Consider the following 23,712-nt stretch of genomic DNA (forward strand, 5'->3'; position numbering starts at 1 on the left):
AAGTGTTAGTCCTGTTCTTTCAGCTTCAAAATGCATGTGAGCAAACAAACATCTAATCTAATACGCAGTTAGCAGCACAATAACCAGATGTCTTGTTTATGCTTTTGTGCATCTCGTCTTCATTGGCAAAAATGCAGCATCTTGTGCATTTTCGTTCAAGCCCATAGGCAAAAGTTCTTTCTACTTTAAAGATGCTCAACTTGCACTTACGCAGTTAAAGGATTCCTAAGGATAGAGCTGGGTGAGCCATCATGTCATACAGCGAGATACAGACTCTGTTATCAAGGTCTTACATGAACTTTCTTACACTTGCATTGAATCAGTATCCATTTCTTTCACGGTCTGATGTGATACTGTATGATTTTCTAAGGTCTGCTCCCATGTCTGTTGTCTCTCTGTCTCTGGATGGGACCAAATTTGGGCCCCAGGACCCAGTTAGGCCACAACTATTGCCTAAAACCTGAACTAAGGATGCTTCTCAGCTCTGCAGTAGCAGAATGGTCTGAAGCATCCCCATTCCTATTTCTTAAGCATAACAAATAGGCATCAATTTGTCATGTGTGAAGGTTTCATGGCTCTCTTGCAGCAGCCACTGTCAGTTATGAAACCCATACAGCCCAAGTCTGAAATCCTTATCAAAAAAGAGTTGTATTTATTTATATAAGTAATAATTCACATAGCAATGTCTTCACAGAATATTTTCAGCTCCTACAGGTCTTGCCTGTTGCGGTCAGCATGGTATTATACTGACACTATTTTTTCCAGTGGTAGGAGGTAGAAGGCCTAAGGAAAATCATCAAATACTGGTAATAAAAAAACCCTACTAAAATTAATTCTGTGTTACTACTACCAGTACTAAATGGAGAAATCAGCTGAGTGCATGAAAGGAACAGAACAGACTTTAGCAACAGAAGGTAAATAACACAGTGTTTTACATACGCATCAAGTGTTTGACAGTTTTACAACTGCCTCTTTATTTCCGACAACTGTTGCATTAGGATAAAGAGCATTTGCTCTTTCCATTTCTGGGTTTCTCACATCCTCAGAACGGCTCATGCCTGGAGGATGTGCTAAGAAACTGTGGCTTTGTATTAATGCCACTTGGGCCTCTGAAAGGTTATTTACTTATTCAGCTATCACAGTAGAACGCAAAGGTTTATTTAAGCAGCTCACTAGAAATAAAATGAAGCTGCCCATCAAGGAAGGGGCTCATATTGGCTTCAGTGGGCTTATTTCACACGTCAAAATCAGACAGGACTAATTTACTTCTTTTTGTGCTCGCGCAGGAGAGGGTATGCACCTTCTGCCCTACTTAACCTCTAACCCACAGCATAAAAGTTACATGGGATCCAAAGCTCCATTTATTATTACTCTAGTAGCGCCTGGGGACCCTCAGGGAAATTGAATCCCATTGACAATAGTGCTTATCTCAAAAAATGTGCAGTATAATTTTTCAAAAATGTAGAGAAGGGCAAAGTCAAAAGGAGTTGTGTCATCATTCTCACCAGGGAACCAAGGCACAGAAGCTCAATTTACCCAGCTTCACAGATAAGCCAGGTGTGGAACCCCAATGTTTTAGTCCATCGAGTCGCTCAACCACAAGGCAGCCTGCTTCCCTGGAGGGCTGAATGAACCCAGGCAATTATAATCCTCAGCTCCGGGTTGCTCTAGTGCTACTCCTCACTCCTACATACGGATGGAAGCTTGTGGTAGCTTCACAGTGCCTTTGTCTAGACTAAGTTTTAGATCGATAATACTAAAAATTTAATATATGACACATTTTAAAAACGGGTTGACAGCACACTGCATATACTAATATACGCTGAACTAGTCAAGGGAAAGATTAGGGAAGTGTCACTTTTAATGTGACCGACTAAGCCTGTATTAAGGTCCATACCACACCTACACTAGATTTTTTTTGGTCGTGCTAGAACAGACCAGCTAACCGGTTCTAACGGCGTTGAAGTCAGTGGAGTTATGGCAGCAGCATAAAGTGATAGAAAAATGATCAGATAGAAAATTAGGCAAAATATTATTTCATTAATGAATAACAAAATACTGTGAGATCTTATTAATCCTTAAAATATAAATCAGTTACCTTGAGACTAAGAAAATCATGGGAAGTCTGAGACAAAATAGAAATTTTCAGAAAAGTCCTGAAAACCAACGCTTAAATTGTTAAAATGCTTCTTAAGCCATAGCTACAACACCTGCAGTGATATATCCTATAAACATGCTCTACCTTCACTTCGATGGTGAGTAGGAAGCATCCTTAATAGTGAAAACAGCTGCTTAAAATTCCAATTTTAGTAAAAACTTTTATCCATGAATTCTGTATTCAACTACAGCTTGCTGTATTTGACTATTTCTAACATCAATTAATAATATTCCTTTAAAAAAAAAAAAAAGGAGAAAAACATGAATCGGTTTACGGATAGAGAAAGCATTTATTCTTTGTGTACCTAAGACTCCCAGAGGGAGATTTGGGTGTTCAAGGAATGCAGGGTGGGGCAGACTGTGGCTTCCCTTCAGCCCGTGATATTAGATTAGCCCTGAATTACTGTTTCGGCTGCCATTTTTAGTGATTTGGTATCAGCAGCTACAGACTTTTCTGAGATAAGGCAAGGGCATGTAAGCTCTGAAGGGTTCTCATGCTGGTGCAGGACTATATCAGTCTGGCAGCTGTTGCTTTGATTGAAAAGGTATGCTGACACTTCAGGGCAAGCTTCAACAAATGGCACCAGCTTCCGAAAAATGTAATTCTAACAGAACTGCCCCCAAAAGACTGCTTATCCGAGGATTTCAGTGCTGTTACGCCTGACATTTGTGCTGAAACCTGAGTTTTTACAGAGTTAAATGAAATAACATTAAAATGTTTTCTGAAAATATATTTGGTGGTATATAATAAACACTAAACCACTACTCAGTAATGATCTGTTGACACACGTAATCTATAGCACTGACACGTTACTGCTGGTTTTAACCAAAGATACTACAGTTACTGAGTATATATTATTTATACTGGAGAAATGGCTTGCAGAAGAGCGATAAGATAGCTGAAATGCAGATGACTCAGACCTGAAGCTCATAACTAGTCCCCACGTTCTGGAACACTCATGCTGTGGTTCTGGAAAGCATAAACCAGCTGAGAAATGGGGATCCAGACCAGACACTCCTACCCGGTCTGGGAGTCATTAAGTGTAACTCTCAGACCATCTCAGTGCTGTACATGTAATAGCGATTTCTAAACTCAGAAGAAAGCATTATTTCAGATAAATTTTCCCATGGCCATATTGTCCATTACCTTGTCCCTTGTGTGGTCACTTTATTTAATGTGAAAAGCACGTGAAACTTGCTCTCACTAACAGTGTTCCGTGCTCACTAATTTAAATACAACTGTACAGGGTAGGAGGGAAAGAGAAGTGAATTTCTAGTGTAGCTAGAAATTTTGTGCAGAGAAAAATGATTATTGATTTCCTACCTCCTGTTCTCCTGGATACTCTTCTCACTTCACATTCTTGTCTCCCCACTAAAACCCCATGATTTACACCCATGCTGTTTTGCAACACAGGAAAAACATTGTTAAACAGTGTTTTGACTTGTGTCACTAAGTAGAAAACCTGGGAGCTGACTCAGTACTCCAGTCCGCCTACTCAGAATAGCACTGCTGGAACTAGGCATCACGTATTTAAAGATCTGTGTGTACAACAAGTTCAAACCTTGAGGGCTTACTACCATTCCTTCATGATAGCAGGGAGTACTATCCTAATCAGGGGTGGATAGCTACGTCTTTCATTTCACTTCATTTTGACATTTTCAATATTATATATTTGCCATTTTTGCATTCTACCTGTAACCAGCACAACAGAAATCTTAGAGCCACCTCTAGGTAGGTTTACCTGTTGCATGGGCTGCTGCTGGGAGACCCTTGGGGCTGGCTCTGCAGTGACCTTCCAAAAGGTCCCTGCCAACCCCTACCATTCTGTGATTCTGTGAAAAACCCTGCACGCTCCCTCCATCCTTGCAGGTCCTCTCGCCGGCACTGCCAGCAGTCCCAGCCTGCAGCCGTGCCATCTGCCTTTGCGGTACAACAGCAGGCAGAGAGGGTGACCCGGCGTTCTTCCTTACAGGGTGACAAAACCCATCACCATCACAGGATGCAGAAGGCATCTGCCACAGGCAGATGTGGCAGGCTGAGTTCAGGGGGAGAAGGAGCGGCAGCTGCAGGGTCGCAGGAGTAACCCGGGGCTAAGAGCATTCCCAGAGCAGTGTTACCAAACGGAGGGTCGGGAGCTGGGCAGCTGAGGGTGGGTTTCTCCAAGCCACAAAGGCAGTTGGAAATGGGGATGGAAACTAAACTGAGTTCTGGAATACCCAGATACTCTTCTTTCTGATTAAAATGATAGTTTCTATTTTAAGTAATTTAATTACTATGGTAGTACCCTTATATTCAGAACATCCCAATTCATTTCACCCAAAACTACCAGCTAGTCACTGAATAGGCAGTTGAGGTAACAAATTCAGATTAAAACTTTGGTTTTTCTTTCTCCAGTGTGCTGCAGTCATCCAGGACAATTTTAGCGCCATATGCTTCCACATGGTACTTGGTGGATGCAGAGTGCACAGGCACCATGGCTTTGCTGAGATATGGCTATTTGTTAAGTAACTTATGGCAACATAACTGGGTTTAATTACATCTCCAGATCCTAGCTTTCACTGAGGAGTTTTACAGTCTGGTGGTCCTAGCCCCACCTTCAGTCCTTCAAGCTCAGGCCTAGCAAACACTGTGCCAATTGGTCTGCTGGTGTGTTAAAAGGGAAAACAAGGCAACTGTTCACAAGCTTAAAACAGGTTTTTTCAACTTCAGGAATTGACTTACGCCTTATTCTACTTACGACTTATTCTCTTCAGAGGTATAACTTTGTAGAGAATATATAAATTATGAATACTAGCTTAAGATACATGGAAAAGAGATGTTTGTGCTTTATGTTAGGAAGTATTGATTTGCGTATATACGATTGCAGGAGATTTACTGTAAAACTGATGCAATTATGTGGCTGAAATAACCTGTTAGTAATTAGGATTTTGAGTCGGATAAGTCTAGAGGAACGCAAAAATGGGACTTGATTAATACCAGAAAATTCCCAGAGTGTACCGCATGTCCTTACATCCAGTGATTCACACTGGAATCCACAGTGCCTGGAGGAAACTGCCTGTAGGTGCTGCTGCCGCAAGGGGCAGGCACAGGCTATCCGGTTTGCTCATCACAGGATTATTCTGTCATTGCCTTCACACACACTGTTCCCAAAGTCACAGAGAAGCTAAAAAAAAATCTCACAGCATAGATGTGTCTTACAAGTGTGACTGAAGATCTTTTTTTTCTAGGAGAGTGTTTGAAATGCATGGAAGAGTCAGTTAAACATTTCGTTTCAGCCAAGTATAAATGAATACGAATTAAGAGTTAGTGTGCCTGAATTAAATGCTGGTTTATATTAAAACTACTGATGAATATTTGTATACCATTAAATACATAGCTTTAAATAAGTTTTTTCTGAAAAAAATTGACACTGCAAACTTAGTAGACCCCGTTGTTGAAGCATGGCCAAAAGTCACGAGGTTGACTCAAGATCAGGAATGTTCTAAAAAGAACACGAGAATTTTTCTTTGAACTTAGAGTTCACAGTTTCAAGCCTTTCCCCAAGGGCCAAAAACACTTGTGATGAAAGCTGGTGCTCCCACTTAAGACCATGATTCTTAGATGTGAGGCTTTAAAAGAGAAACATGAACTAGAAGAGGGCCGGTGAGTGTGTAAGCCCGAGCAAGTCTCATAGGATAAGATTCAGTGTCTGCTTTGGTGAGTGGGAGATGGAGAGCTCATGCACTCGGGGCCTCGAGAGCAATTCGGAAAGTTTACTCTGAGGGACCTGCTGAGGATCAGCTCCCACTGGTGCCTCCAGGGGAGAAGCGTGTAGTATTTGAGAATCCTGGACATGCACGGAGTTTACACATTAGGCAGATGAGCGCCTGGATCAGTGCCCAGCTGGATCTCATCTTTGTACACGAAGCCTGCCTGGTACGCTCTGATACTGGGGAGTTCGATAGGCAGAAACTGGCATTTTTCCATCAACAGTTTCATTGTCATCAATAGTATAGGTATACCATAAATATGGTGAAGGAACTCAAGAGGTTTCTTTATCCAGAAAGTGGAAGATAGGGGAGGGTCGCCCATCCGTATGATGGTTCAGCTGAAGCTCCTGCGGACTACGGGGTGAGCGGTAGCTCCTTCCCTTGGAAACAAGGGACTTCTGCAGGAATACAAGTGACAAGTCCAAAAGAATAAGAGAAAGGACTAATTCTGCTGCCTAACTACGAGGTGCATCGCCCATGAAACGGCAGATTTGTGGTCTCCATCTGCCCTTCACATCTCCATGCCCTGGTTCCCTGAGCTAAGTAATGTCAGGCAAATCACAGTGAGACTTGCATGTGTTTGGGGATTATGTACATCCACATTTGCAGTTTTCACCCGTAACATTTATCATGTTAGGACCCTAATCTTGGTGAGGTCTCTCAGGTGTTTTAATAAATATAGTGAACTTTTTCCCCGCTCTAAACATACAAACTGTTTTGAGCCAACACTCACACTGCTTTGCTGCTGTGTCTCAGCATGAACTGCTAAGCGCAAAATATCTTCAAGAGCTTGAAGACCTACAGAATATTCTTATGAAACTATCATTTTCAGAGATACGATGGATAAAAACCAAGCTATGTTGCTGATTTTTTTAAGAAATATAACCAATTTGCAGTGCAAACATTCAAAGGTATAATGAAAAGCTGCTGTAACAACAATTCTCCCTGCATAACTGCTGTTACGGGGCTGAATACAGCATTTGTAAGGTTTAAATTGCTTTAGCAGTCAAGTGTTGTAATCCATTAGTGATAAGAAAAGGTATTTGTCTATCGGTTGTGGTTAACTACAGTCCTTGTATTAGAAACAATTTAGTCTCTTACGTGAACCCAGTGCAGGAAATTGTTTAGAGAGAGTCTGGCTGCAGAGCTGGAAAAATAGAGTAGTTAGTGCTCCCTTCCCCCAGCAGCAATGTGATGTATAACTGAACGCTGACAGCTAACAACTTAACCTTTAAGAGTGCTGCACAGAACTGTGCTACATACTTCTACGCAAAGGATTTCAACGGCTTCGCTCACTAACTCCTTCAAAGTAAAGTTGTTTAGAGAAGTCATACTTTTCAACTCTTCCTGGGATTTTTCTCTTTAAACAGCGATGTTCCTTCTTTTGTCTGTTACTTTTTTTTTTTTTTTAAGATAATATAATTACTCTTCCAACAAATAAATCCTAAGTCTGGACAAATGAAAGAAAACTTTAAGACTTGGTTCTTGTAAATGGGAATTGCAAATTCTCTGTAAAAGCAAGCTATCAGAGCAGATTTGCTACCAACCACATTACTCTCCTTTGGGTTTTGGAACAGTGCTTGCTGAATATTATCAGCTTTGCATGTTTGGCTAAACATTAGTAAGAATCAGAACATTTCCTAGGGTTTCTTTTTCCTCTATAAAGATGCTGACAAATGTTGCAACAGACCTCTAACATATGATCTAACACAGTAGAGCACGATACATATTATATATCACAGCCTCATCGAAATCAGAGATGGAAAAGACATATCAGATGGCAACATCAACCCCCACGCTGGCACTGAACTGGTATACCAATGATCTTGGCCACTACCTGCTATTTGCCTTATAGCATCCCGTAGCAGAATGCAGAATTAGAAATGATTTTAGGATCCTTAATACACTGCATGCGTAAAAAGCAAGTTTTTTCTAAATATTTTAACGTAATAATTCAAAAGCACTGCAACCGTAAGTCTTTCTGACTGTAATGCAGTCATCTCCTTATATGTTCATTATTACAAATATGTTTCATTTTGTGAAGGAGTTGGTCTCTCAGGAGAGCAGGGTCAGCAGCCTGTTAAAGGCTGGTTTCAGCCTACCCTGAAACCCCAAAGCAGCCTTCCTGTGGGATTTAAGAGCTGCGGCTGTTCCAGCAAGTGCAAGATGTGTCTAGAAAGCTTAGCACCTGGGCAAAAGCTGCAGTCATTGGGTTGGACACCACCGGATATTGTAGCTAGGATCCCCGTATTCTACTGGTTAAAAAAAAAAATCCAGTATGAATTTTACGCCAAGTATGAAATTTTTAGGTTTCCAGAGGCTCGCTGTTTGCTGGCAGCCTTCACTTTGTCCTGTAAAACACCTGAATTCCATTTTTGGCAGAGGAATGGGAGTATGACTATTGCAGAAGTCAGCTTTCCCACCTAATGTATTTGGCAGGAGGAGCTCTGAACTACAGGGGAGGCTGGCTAAACCCCTGGAGAAGGACGGTTTACAGTCTTAGGAAAGCAAGCAGTGAGAGAGTCAGCTCAAACTGCATTACTTAGGGTTTACTTGTTTATCAGGAGTGGTGCAGAACTTAAGCTACCGATTTCTGAAAAAGAATATAGTCTGCATCAGGACCATGTCTCCCTTAGAGAGGCTAGGCATCTAACCATGCAGTGATAGCGTATTCTCTATGGCAAATAATCAAATTAAAACCAGGTTCTTCCTTGTGGAGAGTGATTTGAAATCATACATCATGGTTAACATGAATATTTCCTGCTATCCTGCTGCCAGGATGCTTGCAGCAAAGCCTGCAAGAAGGAACTAGGCATTTAGTGACGGCGGTGCTTGCAGCTGAGTGGGAGGGCACTAATGCCACAGCATCCGAGTGGGTCAGATTTCTCTTATGGTTTTAATCTGTGTTCATCTGACAGTGATTCTGACTTGTTTTCATTGAGCGTAACCATATGTTCGGTTTTCAACAACACATGAAAAAGTAAGGGCAGTGTTTGCAAGCTGAAATGCCTTAACAGAGAGGGAAAGGGTAATGCTGCATCTGCACCACCATTCGTTATTTATCTTCAAAGACTGGGTTAGATTTACCGCATCTGTCAATCATCTCCAAGCACTTACTCCATTTTTCCCCCTCTTTGTAAATCACATCCATCAAATCCACTGCTGTCAAGCAGATAGTAAAAGATACCTCCCCCCTAAAGGGCCTCTCCAGCTGAAAGCAAAACAAGCACCTGATAATCCACTGGAAACCCTGCGGGATATAAATATACCTGCAGTAGATCAGGTCAAAATAACCAGAGGGAATCTAAAGGTTGGAACACCAGGGTGCTCTGTCCAGCCAAGTCCAGTTCACATGAGCATCCTCTCCTTGTATGTCTCAAATTCTCCTCAGATGGGAACAGTTTATCCAGTCCCTTAAAACTTCATTCCCCTCCTGCCCCTCCCGACATTTACTTTGCCTTCTTGCTTCAGGTAACGCAGTAAAATACTCATCCAGGTCTGCTCTGTGTGCAGCTGAGATTTCTGCTCTGGTTTCAGGCAGTCTCTGCCTCTGCAGTCGTAAAAGAAGGCAGCACTGCAATAAACATAGCTTTGTCTTTGCACAGAAGGTCCAAACTCGGTGGGACAGTCCTCACTGCCTGCTAAGCCTGATGCAAGTTCACAAGTGTTTGACAATTTACATTCTGCTTTTGATTACATTTTTTTTTGTCAGCATCCTGTTTCACACAGAAAGGGTGGCTGGAATTAGGTACTTGGTGCTCACCTGACAGATAAACATCCTCCAAGCTGTAAATAGGAAGCCAGTTCAGTTTTTGGCCATAAATAAAGTTGTATGAAATAGTAACTATAGGAGGGCAGACTTCAGGCTCCATGTTGTAAACACTGTCAGATGCAGAAAATAGTTTCTGGATTTTATACAAGGTATTAGACTATCAAGATGTGATTACAAGGCATACGTTTTTCTGGAAGCCTATTTATATGCAGCTGAACACTGCTTTTGATTCATGAAGCTCCTTTTTTATATAAAATGCAGTTTGGCAAGTTTTAGCACTTAGTTAACTAATTCCCACCAGAAATACCGAAAGCATGGTTTCCATTTATAGCAAAATGGATTAAGCTGATTTAGAAATACAGTATGTTGACAGTACTATTTAAAAGCATATGGACAGTTTGCTCCTTTCTTCTTCATGACAAAAATGAGTGGTAACCATCAAGTGCTGTGCATCAGAACGCTAGCCTCTCCTTTTTGTAAAGATCCGCGTAATCTTTTCCAGTTATAAAATCGAATCCAGAGTAGCCTGATTTATGGTTCCTTGCTATCCTCAAAAGGCACTGAGGCATCTACACAGCCCTTTCTAGGCAAAGTTAGTGTAAATCGCTGCATGAAGTTTTACAGAACATGACTTTGATTAGTACAATAGTTCCCAACACTAGATATTATTTAATTGCAAGTATTTGGTGATGATTTTCTATTAATCGCAAAAGTGTACGCTAGTATAACTGCAAGCTTCAAGAGATCTATGACAATATAAAACTTATGCAAAAGGAGAAGAATTATGTTTGGTTTGTTATTATCATATGTCTTGCTGGAGCCTCTCTAATTAAATACTCTATCTGTGCTTAATGGAAAGAAGTGTCTGAGAATTCTGCAGTAGAACAGAAACAATCCCAACTCAAAAGATGCATGTCTGTACTTAAATGTATGTTTGCAAACATGGTGTACCCTTAGAGAATGAAATAAAAGTATTGATAAAGAGTATAGAAAATATTTTTTTAAATTTTATTTTTAAATCCACATGTCAAGTGTGACTCAGTAAAAAAGACAGCACTGAATTTTGTGGCTACCTAAGGCCCCATTTTGTGCTGCTCTTACTGATATCAAGCAGTTTCTGACTCTGCTTATCCCCACTGACTTTTATTAGGTTGGAAATAGTTTATCTACTGAGGTCAATGGCAGAGGATTTGTTACCTATCCTAGGCAATAGCCTAGCCCATGAAAAGTCCTAACCACCCAGCAAGTATGTAAAGGTTCTTATTAGACACAGGAATTGGTCTTTTCCTTGAAATACTGGAAGAATAACTGACTGGCATCATCCAGCAAAGTAATGAACCGCAGGGTAGAAACACATCACTCTTCCTCTGGCAAAGATAATCAGTTATTCCTTGATTCTCCTCTGAGGATACAGCAGCTCTCTGTGGTTCTAGTAGCAGAATTGTACCGTTGTCTTTGCCAGTGTCACCTGCTAATCCTGCAGGCCAGAGTTCTGGGAGCAAAGCACGATGCACCCCACGCACAGCTCCAGTACGGGTGCAGTAACAGTACAGAGAAAGCTGCCGCAGCACGGTGGACAGCAGGCATTTGTTGTGTTCATCCTCTTGGGCTGCCATCTACCAGAGGATGCAGGCTGCCATAAAACTCAGCATTTTCATATAGGTACCAAAAAGAAGGTATCGGAGCAAGAGATGATGCTATGTGTATTCCCCCGAGACATTTAGACTTGTCTCAAATCCCTGCACAATTTTGTATTCACAGAGCCCACAAAAAATATATATTCTGTGGTACAGGAGAGTAAAGGGAAGATGCGAGAAGATCCACGAGCAAATCCACGTAGCAAGTCCTGCCCTCAAGTGTAGGGAATTCTTTCAAGTCCTGTGTGAACAGTAATAATTCTTACTTACAGTAAGTGCGCTGAACTGGAAAATGCAAACCCTCTGACTTTCAACAAGCAGGGACTGAAATCATTTTCAGCTGAAGTCAGTGAAACTTTGTGTGCCTACACGATCTGATATTCAGCTCAATCTGTAGTCACTCTCTTTATCCATTTGCTGACTGCAGTATGTAATAGTGAATGAATAACACCACGATACTTTCCTACAAATATGCTAGACTAATGCCATGAATACTTTTGTTAATGATCCAGAACATTCAGTCTGATTTAATTATTTCTTCTCCTTTTTACATCTCAATTATTATTAAAACAAGCAGAAGTTACCAAGAAGCATTAGGAACAAAGTTGAAGCATGAAAAAGCAATATAATATTACAAAAGATTTGTAAACAGCAGCAGCAGTCTCCTCTGAGCAACAGTTTGCTCTCAGCAACGCCATCCAAAAATAAAAATGGGCTCACAACAGGGTGCTGATTCGTGCAAATCATGCTCGCATCTGAAATCAGTATTTGGCTACGGTACCTACATCCTGAGAGCCGCCGGGCAGGTGGTACCGTGCTGTCAGACTTAATGCGCAGAACGATTACAGAGCACTTCAGGAAAGTGGCGTTTTAAATGGAACAGTCCAGTGTGGGGTTTGTTGATCCTCAGGTGTGGAGGATTTTAGACCTATACTGATTGAAATCACATACTTTTTTTTTTTATAGCTGCATCTCTGATGGGGAGACCTAACAATAAGTATTTGGGGGCAGAAGGAATATAACACAATAAAACCCCTGAGTTTCTCTGTTGCTATTTCTGCATGCTGCAAATTATGGTAATATTTAATAAATAACAGAATCTGGAAATACTGAATAATTAAGCCAGTAAAGAAGATACCTCAGGAAATAAAATTAATCCGGACAGGTGTATGCCAAAATTATTCAAACCCTCTCTTGCTAACAAACGTTAAATGAAGATAATTTACCTTCCCCTTAAGCAAAGCCATCAGATGTTTCACTCTTTAAAAGTGGCCAGTTGGAGAAAATATCCCCAATACAAAAGTGCTGCGCGCCCCAAATGCTCCACGGAAATATCACCTGTGCAGCAATAAGCTTTCTAACATGTACACTCCCTGCTTCTGGTGGAAGACCACAGCAGGAGGCAAGTTTAGGTCTGTATTATTAGTCTGGTTACTAGCAAGCTCCAGAGTCCCTCAAATACTTGACTGACCGTCCCTAGATAAGCCAGCCTTTGACCACCAGCTATATTACATTACCTTTTAAAAATCTGTACATGTAGAAAAAAATACACGTGTGTATATACATCTTGAACACAATTTTCAGAACAATGTTTTTATGATTTAGTGCTTTCCCAAAATAGATGCATGCATCTGCAGACTTGAAATATCTTACCCTTAGGAGTTTTAAAGAATACATATAATCATGCCACATTTTTGAGAAAAAGTCCTTCCTATTCTGGGATCTTATTGCGCTCAACTTTGTTATGGATACATCAGTGTCTCCAGGGCGAAGCGCACTGAAATAATTGTAATCCAATTGTGCTGAAATATTTAAGGGAGTTTGTTGCTGTAAGAACATTCCATTTGACTCAATCAAGACACACAGCCAGAATGTTTGCAGAAATAGAAGTTATGGCTTTTATCCAGCTTCCGTGAAAGGAAGTGGCCAGGCCATCATCTGTTTAGGTTGGGCTTGGGTTGGACTCTGCATCGCAGTACCTGGTTCATGTAACAGTTGTTCATTAGCGTTAAATAAAAGGAGTTACCGATTGTAATAGCGATTTACGCAAGGTATATGGCTAGACAGGAGAGTAAGTTGATTTACTCTGCAGGTAGATATCAGAGAACAGCAAGGAATGCTGTATTTCAGTCTTACCTTTCATTAACTGCCCAACATACTGCACTTTCAACCTACCTCTTACCACCCATATAGTATTCCATCCTCCTGTTGGCTAGGCATACTCCCCTATGTGCATTATTATTTATTATTAATTTTTAAACATTTGGAACATGTAAACACAATTTGTATGATTTATTCAAGTCGTTTCAGGTTTTCAAAATTTTGAGATTTTGAGAAATACCGATTACTTTAGCTTTTATAACATATGAAGCTCTCAGTCATGTAATGCAGACCAGGACTTCCTCTCAAGTTACTCGTGTGCATAGCAAATATATGGCCTAAATTTGAGAAAACATCTATGAAGTTTTTAAACGTTATTGATGATGATGGTACTCACTGCAACTCTCTCTTGGGACCTTGGGCATAGAAACCCTTCTCAGATGCTTTTTACAATTCCACTTAGTTACTTGTGCCAACGGAGAATCATCTCAGGGGCACAGGTCTGGCTCTTGCAGTATATATACACTTTAGGACTTAGTTGCAGCACACTTGCTCTATCAGAACAACAGCCTTCAAAACTTAAGTTTGAGGAATGGGTTTGCTAAATCTCACAGGTAAACACACCAGTTTTAGCCTGCAAGGTGGTATTTATCCTACTGTCAATATTTATTGATCATAGTAGCCTGTGAAAGTCTTAATACTTCACACCTTTTCTACCAGGGCATAATTTCACACATTTAGGTAGTTCCAGAGAGGTTTCAGAAGAGCCCAGTTCTGCTGCTTAGTTTATGCAACCACTGATTTTAGTGGGACCATTGACATCAGGTTAAGCATGGGCATCAGCATAACCTTGGACTGTCATAAACCATATTTTGGCCTTGATGAAGCCGCTCTTAGGTGTTGACGTTGACTAACATGCTAGGTGTTCGCACGAAAGTGATCTGAAGAACGCAGACCCTGATTTGTGTTTCTGATGTCTCCCTGTAAATGCTGTTGCTTCCAACATCCATAAGGCCATAGAGGACTAACCCCTGTGACTTGCACAAGGTCAGAGAAGAGTTTGAAGAATAGAGTCCTGTTTTTACACAAAAGCCCTTAGTCCATGGCTTAAGAGTAGAACACACTTACATTGATACAGCAACGATATACAAGTGTACATTTTCAGTGTTGAGCTATTAATATCCTGATTTTTGGTTATTTCATTTTACAAAGGGTTGTTTCCTTTTTGTTTTTGGCCCAATGGCAAACTAAGAAAAAGAAAAAAAAGTACAGAAAAAAAAGCACATTTACCCATTTCAATTGTTAAACCTTCCTGCAACGCCTGCTGGTTGTGTATGTCCTGGGACCAGTTCTGAGAAAAACAGAGTTGCTTTGATTTCAGTGGAAGTCCCTGGCTGATTTACACTAGGTGAAGATGTGGCCTACAATTCCAGCCTGATGAGATCAGTGTATTTTCTTTGATAACAACTGATATTTCTAATGAGTCATCTGTATCAGTGGAAGAATGAATGGCGCAACTAGGGTTTGATTCATGACTTCATAATAAGAATTAAGAGGGGAAAGGACCCTAGCAGCGGAATTTTATGAAGTTAAAATTGTAAACACCAAGGGAAAATCTGCAGTAAACACACAAGTGAATAAAATAGTGCTAAACCTTTTGTCCTATGGCAGTTAAGGGTTTTCTGAGTAGCGATACAGGGCACGTAAGGTGATTCGAACACTTCTGCTGTAGTTCATATTGGAGAACTATATCCTGAAACTCTTCGGATCCTTTTCAGTCCTGCTTTCAGTATTCACCTCTGCTAATGGAAATCAAGGATAAATTGTGACCACATGGTCAATATTACTCCTGAAGTCAGAGTGAGGAAACATGCTGACGGAAATCAGCTCAGAAATATTCAGTGAAATATTTCCAGATTTCCTAACCCAAGGCTGATGATCTAGTTCCAAGAAAAGATAATGCAAATTTTATAAACACAAACCAGCTGCTTTCTTGAAATCAGCATGTTTTCTTTTAGAAAGGGGCCAGAAAGCTGAGCATACTGAAGAATGAATTTTCATTGTTAGTTTTGAAAAAGCTGTCATTTATCTGTAGTGAACTTGTTAGTTAAAAATCATAGCAGTTAAGGCTTAATTTAAAATCTTTTGAAATTACACTTTTAAAGCTCCATTAAATGGTACTGTGCACTGTCCTGAACAGTGCATGTGCAGTTGTGCATGTTCTAAAAAAAACACTAACGCTTCCTTGTCATGTCAATTATTTTCCTTTCAGTATCTAAAGCACACAAGATAGGGCTGTTAGAGAATCTAACAGTGATTATTAAGCACAGCAGGCTTTGTCAACTTCCTCTCCTCATTCCTGGGGTACAGATTGCATAAGTGCATAATGTAGAAATGGACATTTTTCCACCGCTAGTGTGTCCGCTACCTCATGCATCAGTTTGTCTTCCAAATTTCTCACTTATGCAGCCAGCTTCAGAGCCCTGAAGATGCCTTCTGGTCCACCCTCGGACTCACCAGTAGCAGGGATGCTTTGAACCACTATGCTGCTCTGCACAAGTAGGGCTCCATCCAGCTTGCCATTCAACTTTTGGCTTTTCCACTGCTGGCACTGGATGATGTATTTCCTGATGCAAGATACTGTTTGTCATAAAAATCTGTATCTTATTTGTCTTAAGTAGTCAAATTGGCAATTTTTGTGCAGATTTGTAAGTATGCCCTAGTTCCTTGCATTTCCCTTCTGCTGGACACCATGCATGTACTCTAGCCAAACATCTTTGTGTTTGTATTGGTCCGTGATAGGAGAAAGGGAGTTATTTTAACCTTTCAAAAGATTTAAGCCCACGATATATAGATTTGTTCGGGGTGATACAAGCAGTCTGTGGTAGACTTGGAAAGTAAGCCCAGGTGTCTCAAATCCTGTCCCAGCATGGCAAGCTTATGAACATACAGTATTTGCAACGTAGCTAGTTCTGAAAGTAGAGTTTTCCTTTATATATTGTGCACTGCCATGATCTGTGAGAGCTGGTGGCTCCCATAACTGTTGTCATAAACAGTTGGCTTGGTCAGTATGAAACTCCATTGACTACCCTCACGTAGAGGTCATGAGAAGTGGGAATGAGCCCAGAATATTTTACTCTCTGAGCGAACAAATTGAAGGTCACTTGAAACAATCTGGCTTTTACCAGATTCTTTGTTAAAACAATATTAAACAGCAAAATGCACAGTATTAAAGAACACACACGGAATCAATGTTGTTCAAACCTAGAGTTTTAAGAACTGGATAAATTTGTTTCACCATTAGAAGATTGAAATGTGGTTTCTTTTTCATACCAGTGGAAGAGCTTAACCCATCCTGTCTTTCTACCTTTTCAAGAAAATAGTTCAACAATTGATACTATTTTGTAGAAAAAATACAATAAAAAAGAGTACTTCTTAAAGCCTTTAATACTGCCTTTCTCCTGACCTTTAAGAGCTGTTATAGTGATTTTCTTATAAGATGTTATTTTATGTTTCCTAACTTAAACGGCTGCATGGTCTTAGTGTTACTGCACTGTAATTTGTTACATGGTCACCAACTATATTTCAGCGGTATGAAAAGTGCCATCGGAATGCAGTAAAGCACAGCTGGTAGTGGTTGAATGTGAGGAATGAAAATAGAAGCAGCATTGGTATTATTTTTCAGGCACTTAATAGGTATAAGCGAGCCTCGGTTTTCTCCTGTAGAAACATCTATCAGTGCTTACTTCTACTTAGTTTAGTAACTCGCTGAGGACTCTGAAAGTGTAGGTGGTGTCTGTTCCAATTGTGTATCATTCAAATTTCAAATTACCTTATTGAGAAATATATAGGCTAAAATCTACCACAGTGATTTAGAGGCAAACCCAGTGTGAGGCAATGTCTTACTATGGAAAACAGTCAACACGTTGAATTGTTGGCTAAGAAACAGGATGAATAATCCAATACATGTAGGGACATCAATACAAAATTAATAAAATATTGAGATTGACCACAAGTTATGTTTACACTGGCAGAGTTTTTTTGTCATCATATCATATTCAAACAACCAAAGAGTTTTCCCAGGTGATTATTTTAAATATGGGGAAGTAGGGATTTACTACAACTGTACCCATTGCTATAGAGCAGAAAATACCCCTTAAGCACTAATAGCACTAGGAAAAATGGACAGCTGATTTCAACAAGTCTCTGCTTTCATAGAACAGCACATAGCACTGGAAAGTATATCCCTCATTAACAAACCACAGTCTGTTCTAATTTAGACACATGTAAATAGCACTGGAGTTGTTCCAGATTTGTATCAGTGTAATTGATAGCAGAATTTGGATAGTATATATACACACACATATATATACATACAATAAGCTTTCCTCACACTACTGTATACAAGGTTTTTAGAATAAGAAAAGCTCCTTTTAAAAAAACGAAAACAACTTGTATTTTGGGTTACAGATTTTTGTCAGAACACACTTTTGCTTATTTGATCCTGAAGGGTGTTAACTTCTGTAATTCCAAATAATTGAATCTCCCTTGATAATCTGAGTTCAGATTTAGGTTTCTGGACTGTTTTTTCTTGCAGTGTTTTGTACCTTGTCTTGGAAAATACTGTGTGAGAAGGCCAGCAGTGAGCAATTACAGTTTACTGTATTTCTGGCTGGATCATGGTGTAGGCTGGGTATTTGGCTGGTGTCTTTTACTCTCTATGCAATTGTATTAATGTCTTTCAGATGCTAAGAACCCTCTTCATCAGAACATCTCAGCCATATATAAAGGTGGCTGAGTGCTGTTAGCTATGTTTTTACAGATGGAGATCTATAGGTTTAGAAGAGTGATGCAAGGGGCAGAAGGCAGCACTAGAAACCAGTTTATTGGATCTTATTTCTACACTCCAATCACTGGATTCTACTGTCTCCGTATAGATTTAAAGGATTAGTTGTAAACTAAGTCAGTTTTACAGGATGCATTCAAGTTGCACTAGCTATTTTTGCTAATGTTCAGAAATAAGTAGCAACATCTAACAGTGTAGTGGCAGGGAAACCACAATAAAGTTCATTTTGCATTCAGACTGGGTTGTGCTGGTTAGATGCTCCGGGGAGTATTTGGCAAGGCTGTCAGTAATTTTATCATCCACAAAGTGGTTCATCTGTAAACTTTGTTCAAGCGGAAGAGAGGAAGAGGATGATTTTAGTAGTTTCAAAGAGGCAGCTTGTAGACTGAAACCTTGCCTTAAGCAAATTATCACTCATTCTTCTACAGTAATCTCTGGCAACTTGAACAGCCCCGTGGGACTGTGGGCAGCTAGGCACAAAATTAGAGCAAACCTGAACTGCTCTAAGTTTTTTGCCAGGAGCTCAGTCAGTTTTCTCAGCCAAAGAATGCAAAAGGGCTGGTTTAGCCTCCACCTCAGGAGAAATCTTCAGCTTAACAGACCTAAGAAGCAACATCTACCAGAAAGACTTTGATAAGGACTCAGCTATAGACCTTGAACTGGAACAAAGAAGTAAGCCTTTTCATCCACAACAAAATACAACCTTTCCCAATTCAGTTTTATGCCTGTTGCCTCCTTAGCGAAGAGGCTCACTAGGATGCAACCAGTGTAACAGGCAAAGTGGCAAAACCCAGAAAGATCCATCCAGCAGCAGACAACAATTCTTGACCTATTACACTAAAATGCATTTTGATAGCAACATCAAACACCCCCTTAAAAATAAAAACACTACTGATAAAGCAGGGCAGCGATAGCAACATGTCCTACCAATAGTTCAGCGATCACCACGCAGGGCCAAGGCAGTGAGCTGGGGCCACGGTCAAGCCAAGAAGTCCAGACAACTCAGGAACAAAGCCAGAGACTGGTGTGCCTCTAGCACGGCTCAGGAAAGGACTAAAGTTCCAGGGCTGAGCTTAAGTGGACTTCTGGGCCTGCGGGTGGGGTGGGAGAAACCTCAGGTGAGGCTGGTCAGGGCTGTCAGGAGCTCCAAGTGCCCTAGGCAGTCCCTGTTTCTCCCAGGTCGGGACAAAAGTCTCCTTTTGTTGTTTAGGCAAGATGACTTTATAGTCCTAGAGCCATATTCTGCTCTCACATGTACCGCAGTCTAAATCTGGAGTGAATTTGTTGCGGTTTTAAGACCCTTAAAGTCCCACATGTCTTCTCTGCTGTCAAGAAACAGCACAGCTTTGCTTCCCTTGTTCTCCCTCTTTTCTAAACACTCCTTGAAGGTGCCGGTCTTTCTGCAAGTGGTCTGCGCTACCGATGGTATTCACAACCTGTGCAGAGTCCGTGTCACCAGGAGACTGGCAGTTCCCTCTTCGAGAAGCAAAGGACGGGAATAGCAGGGTTGCTGCAGGTCACTGCACCACCGTGAAAAGTTCACGCACCACCTGCTACAGCCCTGCCGGGTCACCCATAATAAAATAATGTTGCTAAAAAACATGTGAGGTCTAGCTCAGCTGCTTGGGCTCACCGGCAGGCAGCTCTGCCCCGTTTTGGTGACAGTATGTGGCAGCAGCAGGTCTAGTGTGACTGGTTATAACAGTCCCACAAGTTTTGCTTTTTCAGTTGACTCCTTCTGCGGTTGTATCTCCCCTCTGAAAGACAGAGGCTTCATGTGTAGTTTGAGTCTGGCATTGACCCACGACAGTAAGAGGCTCTGTCTTTACGCCGATTCTCCATGCATTTTTCCCCTTCCCCCCTTTGCCTGTCTGGAAGGATGACCAGCCCTGCTTTCTTCTTAAAATGGTGATAAATAGGAGCTTTGTAGGCTTGTCCCAATTCCCTGTACAAATTAACAGGACAAGTAAGTTGCTGACTTGTCCTTAGTAGAGTAATTTGCTACTGTATAACCTGGCAAACGTATTTGCTTTCTTAAATAAGATTAACAAATATACCCAGAAGAGAAAATACACATAAATGCTGAGGAAGGGGTGGTTTCCTTCTCTTATTGTAGGCTTGTTGGTAAAGCTCTAAAAGCCACCGCTGGCCATGCTGGCTGTGTAGCAGCAGTTTGTAGTCCTGTACGTATGTTCACTTACACTTCTCCTATTTTTGCTTATTATTCTGATAACAGTAAACCCTTTCCCTTTCCCCATTTACCTATTTCTTAAAGCTTTTCTCCAGCCAGGGCCAGATTTTGCTTGTCCTGCTTACACGAGCGACCCACTGATCTCCCATCGCGCGAGGGCAGGCTGCAGAACGGGGACCCTGTCATTAACCCACCCAAGAAGGAAACTGCTGGGGCACACGGGCGGCCGGGTCCCTGCTTCTCCCCTTCTTCCCCTTCCCCCTGCCGGAGACAGCCCCGTCTCCTGAGGTGCTCGGCTGCTGTAACAGGATCTCCCCGCTGCTCCCTGCTCTGGACTTTGTTTTTCTTGGCACGCCGCTCACTGAGACACTTTAAAACAGAAAGCAAGTCAAAGCACTTTTGGCTTTCTTCCTCGTCTCTTTGCCCCCCTTTCCTTTCTTGAAACAGTTTGTGAATAAAATAGCAATATTTTCTCTTAAAAAGTGTTCAGCTACAACGTTAAAATTTGGATTGCGAGGACTCTTTTCAGTGTTCAGAAGTGGCAGATGTTTGCAACAGGCACCCGGGGAAAAACCCATCCCGGATTCCTGCAGCGGGAAGTTAAGGTGCAGGCTCGATTTTTTGGTAGAAATATGAATCCCCGTAGATCACTTGCTGCATATTTTAATGACATTTAAACATAACAAGAAACAATTAATATTTGAGAAGTGGGGAGCTATTCTAAGCAGCAGGATCTGAAAGCGCTGTGTTCAACTGAAGACTTATTCACCATTCACTTAGAAATGGGCTGAAAACAGTCTGTAGGAAATTAACTAAAATAACATTTTGCCCAAATGGAATATTTTAATTCATGATAATACGAAATGCTAAGAAAATACATGTACCTATAAAGGATTCTTGTAAGCATAAAACAAACGGTACTTCCCATGCCTCTTTCTCAGCATGCCTGATATTTCTAGAAAATGTGCAGGAATTTTAATCTCTCGTGACTGTGTAGCACAGTGCTTGAGTCTATATGGGGGATGGAAAATGGACATGCACCTGGAAGCAGACATAAATCACAGTCAGCCCAAGCACTTTGCGGACTCCACAGCCTCCTCCAGCCACCCATCTACACATGGCAACTCACTCCAGACATTTGCAAGGCCAGAATATCATCTGCTGCGTTGTTTTTAAATTGAGGCACTGCACCACGTACTCTCAGCAGCTTCCAGGGAGTCAAGCTGTTACACGGTGTAAGCTGGCATAGTCACGGGCTGGCCCAGTCCTCTGTGAGTTTACCCTAGTTGAGGATCTGGTCCATGAAATAGGAAAGTGAGAGCAGCTGGATTCAACAGAAAATCTGTCACATCTATAGGACCGTAAAGAAACAGCATGTGATCCGAATATGCTCAAGTCTGCAATTTCTCAGCAAGACCCGCTGCCATCGAGGGCTGTGGGACTGCCACCAGCTGGGAATCCACCCCAGCATTTCCCTAAGGTCACACTAGCCGTGTGAAAACAGTAACCCATTGCTGCTTCTTTTTACCATTCCCCCTATGGCAAAAGGAAACGGGCTGCAAGAGATACCATCTCAGAACAAGCCTGGGCTGTGGTATCTTTGCAAAGGCATAAGGCGGGACATTCAAGGCTGTTTCTCCCCAGGAACTACAGCCTGAGAGCTCTGCTTGTGCACACCTGGAGGCGTGTGTGTGCAGTCATGAGGATGCCGCATCCTTTGAGAGAGCCAGGTGACTCTTGCCATAGAGCTACCATTTCCAGTACATGAATATCTTGCACAAAATACAAGTGTAGGTCTGAAACTTAGTATCATGCAAGGGTTTAGGGAGAAAATAAATGCACATTTTGTAAGTTCTAGCAGAACAATAAAGAAAAAAAATCCATATCTCTCCATGTTATTGCAATGCCGGAGGTTTGTTTGCCAGGCTTTGCATTTAATCTTACCTACATAACAGCAGAAAATTAAAGACATCTGTGAAATCAGAAGGAATTCCAGATATACTGTATAAAATGTTGATACAATACTGCAGTTGTACAAGTACCTACAGATAAACCTCATGTTTTGATGACTGCAGTAAGTATGTAGTATGATGGAGCTATGTCATATGGTGGAGATGCTGACCTGATATCATGTTACCCAAAAGAAACAAACAGAACACTAGAAGAAAAATGCAGTAGGAGGTACTAAAATGCTTCGTACTTCTGTGTGCCATCTCCCATATTGCAGCAGCACCCGCCGTGAGACCAAGTGCTATGTATTTGACGTGTTTTGAATGCCCACAGAGACCATGGCTCAGAGCACAGTGCTGTTTCACAGCACGAAGGCGTCGGGGTGTGCCAGTGAGAACTCATGGTATATTTTATAACATTCTACTACAGTGATACTTGAGCATGACAATTTTTTTGTCAGTGATGCTGGGAGATCCGGTGGCTCATGTTCTTTCCCATTTTTTGCCTGAATGTTCAGAAATCTTACGGGGGGGGGGGGGTAGAAAAAGGGGAGGAGAAAGGGAGGAATTAGATATGATGGTTGGTAGGATCATTGATCAGAGATCAAGTCCAAAATACTGCTATTTGCAGATACTGAGATTTCTTTTGCTAGAGACTCTTCAAAAGTGCCCTACTAGGAGGGTTTAAGTAAGGCTAGTTCTAACAGTCCCTGCTCATTGTGTGTACTCTCAAATACCGAAATACACCAGTCAAAACTTAAAATTTATGGGAACACTCGGTCTTTAACAACAGTGAATTCTAAATACAACATGCTGCATTTCAAATAATATGTTATTGTTGTTTAGCATAATATGTAAGTATTTAGGTAGTAAGAATAGTCTCCTGGCTAGTTCTTTTGAAGAGCTGCTTCTGCTGGAAAAGTATGCAAGAGCTGATGATACTAATTTCCACGTAAAGCAGATAGCTGGAAATTCAATAGCTGAGGGCCTAGACAGATTTTTCATCATCATTTAGATTTTCTTTTGGGTCACCTGCACAGATTTACACAGCCCTGACAAGTAAGGTAGCTATCAGTATAGTTGTGTTAGTCTAGTACACTAAACTAGTCTACTAAAACACAGTTAAAAGTCATTTAGACCCAGCAACCAGCAGCTGGCCTCTCAGCTGACGGTCACGAAAGAGGAACAAAAGATTGTCTACAGAAATTGAATCAGTTTGCGGGAAAGTAGCGGGTGTTTCTTCTTTGGTGGGTCAGAGCACCAGTCCCAAGTGGTTACGATCGGCTGCAGGGCACGGCTTATGCTGGTTC

General features: G+C 41.2%; 1 protein-coding gene across 1 annotated transcript in view; it reads left to right on the forward strand.

Annotated features, from left to right (window-relative positions):
* The window catches only part of PDZRN3 (PDZ domain containing ring finger 3), a 148,215-nt gene that overhangs the window by 25,759 nt on the left and 98,744 nt on the right, over window positions 1-23,712 (forward strand). The window lies entirely within an intron of this gene.

The sequence above is a fragment of the Phalacrocorax carbo genome, chromosome 6 (assembly GCF_963921805.1).
Source record: "Phalacrocorax carbo chromosome 6, bPhaCar2.1, whole genome shotgun sequence".
Taxonomy (NCBI): Eukaryota; Metazoa; Chordata; class Aves; order Suliformes; family Phalacrocoracidae; genus Phalacrocorax; species Phalacrocorax carbo.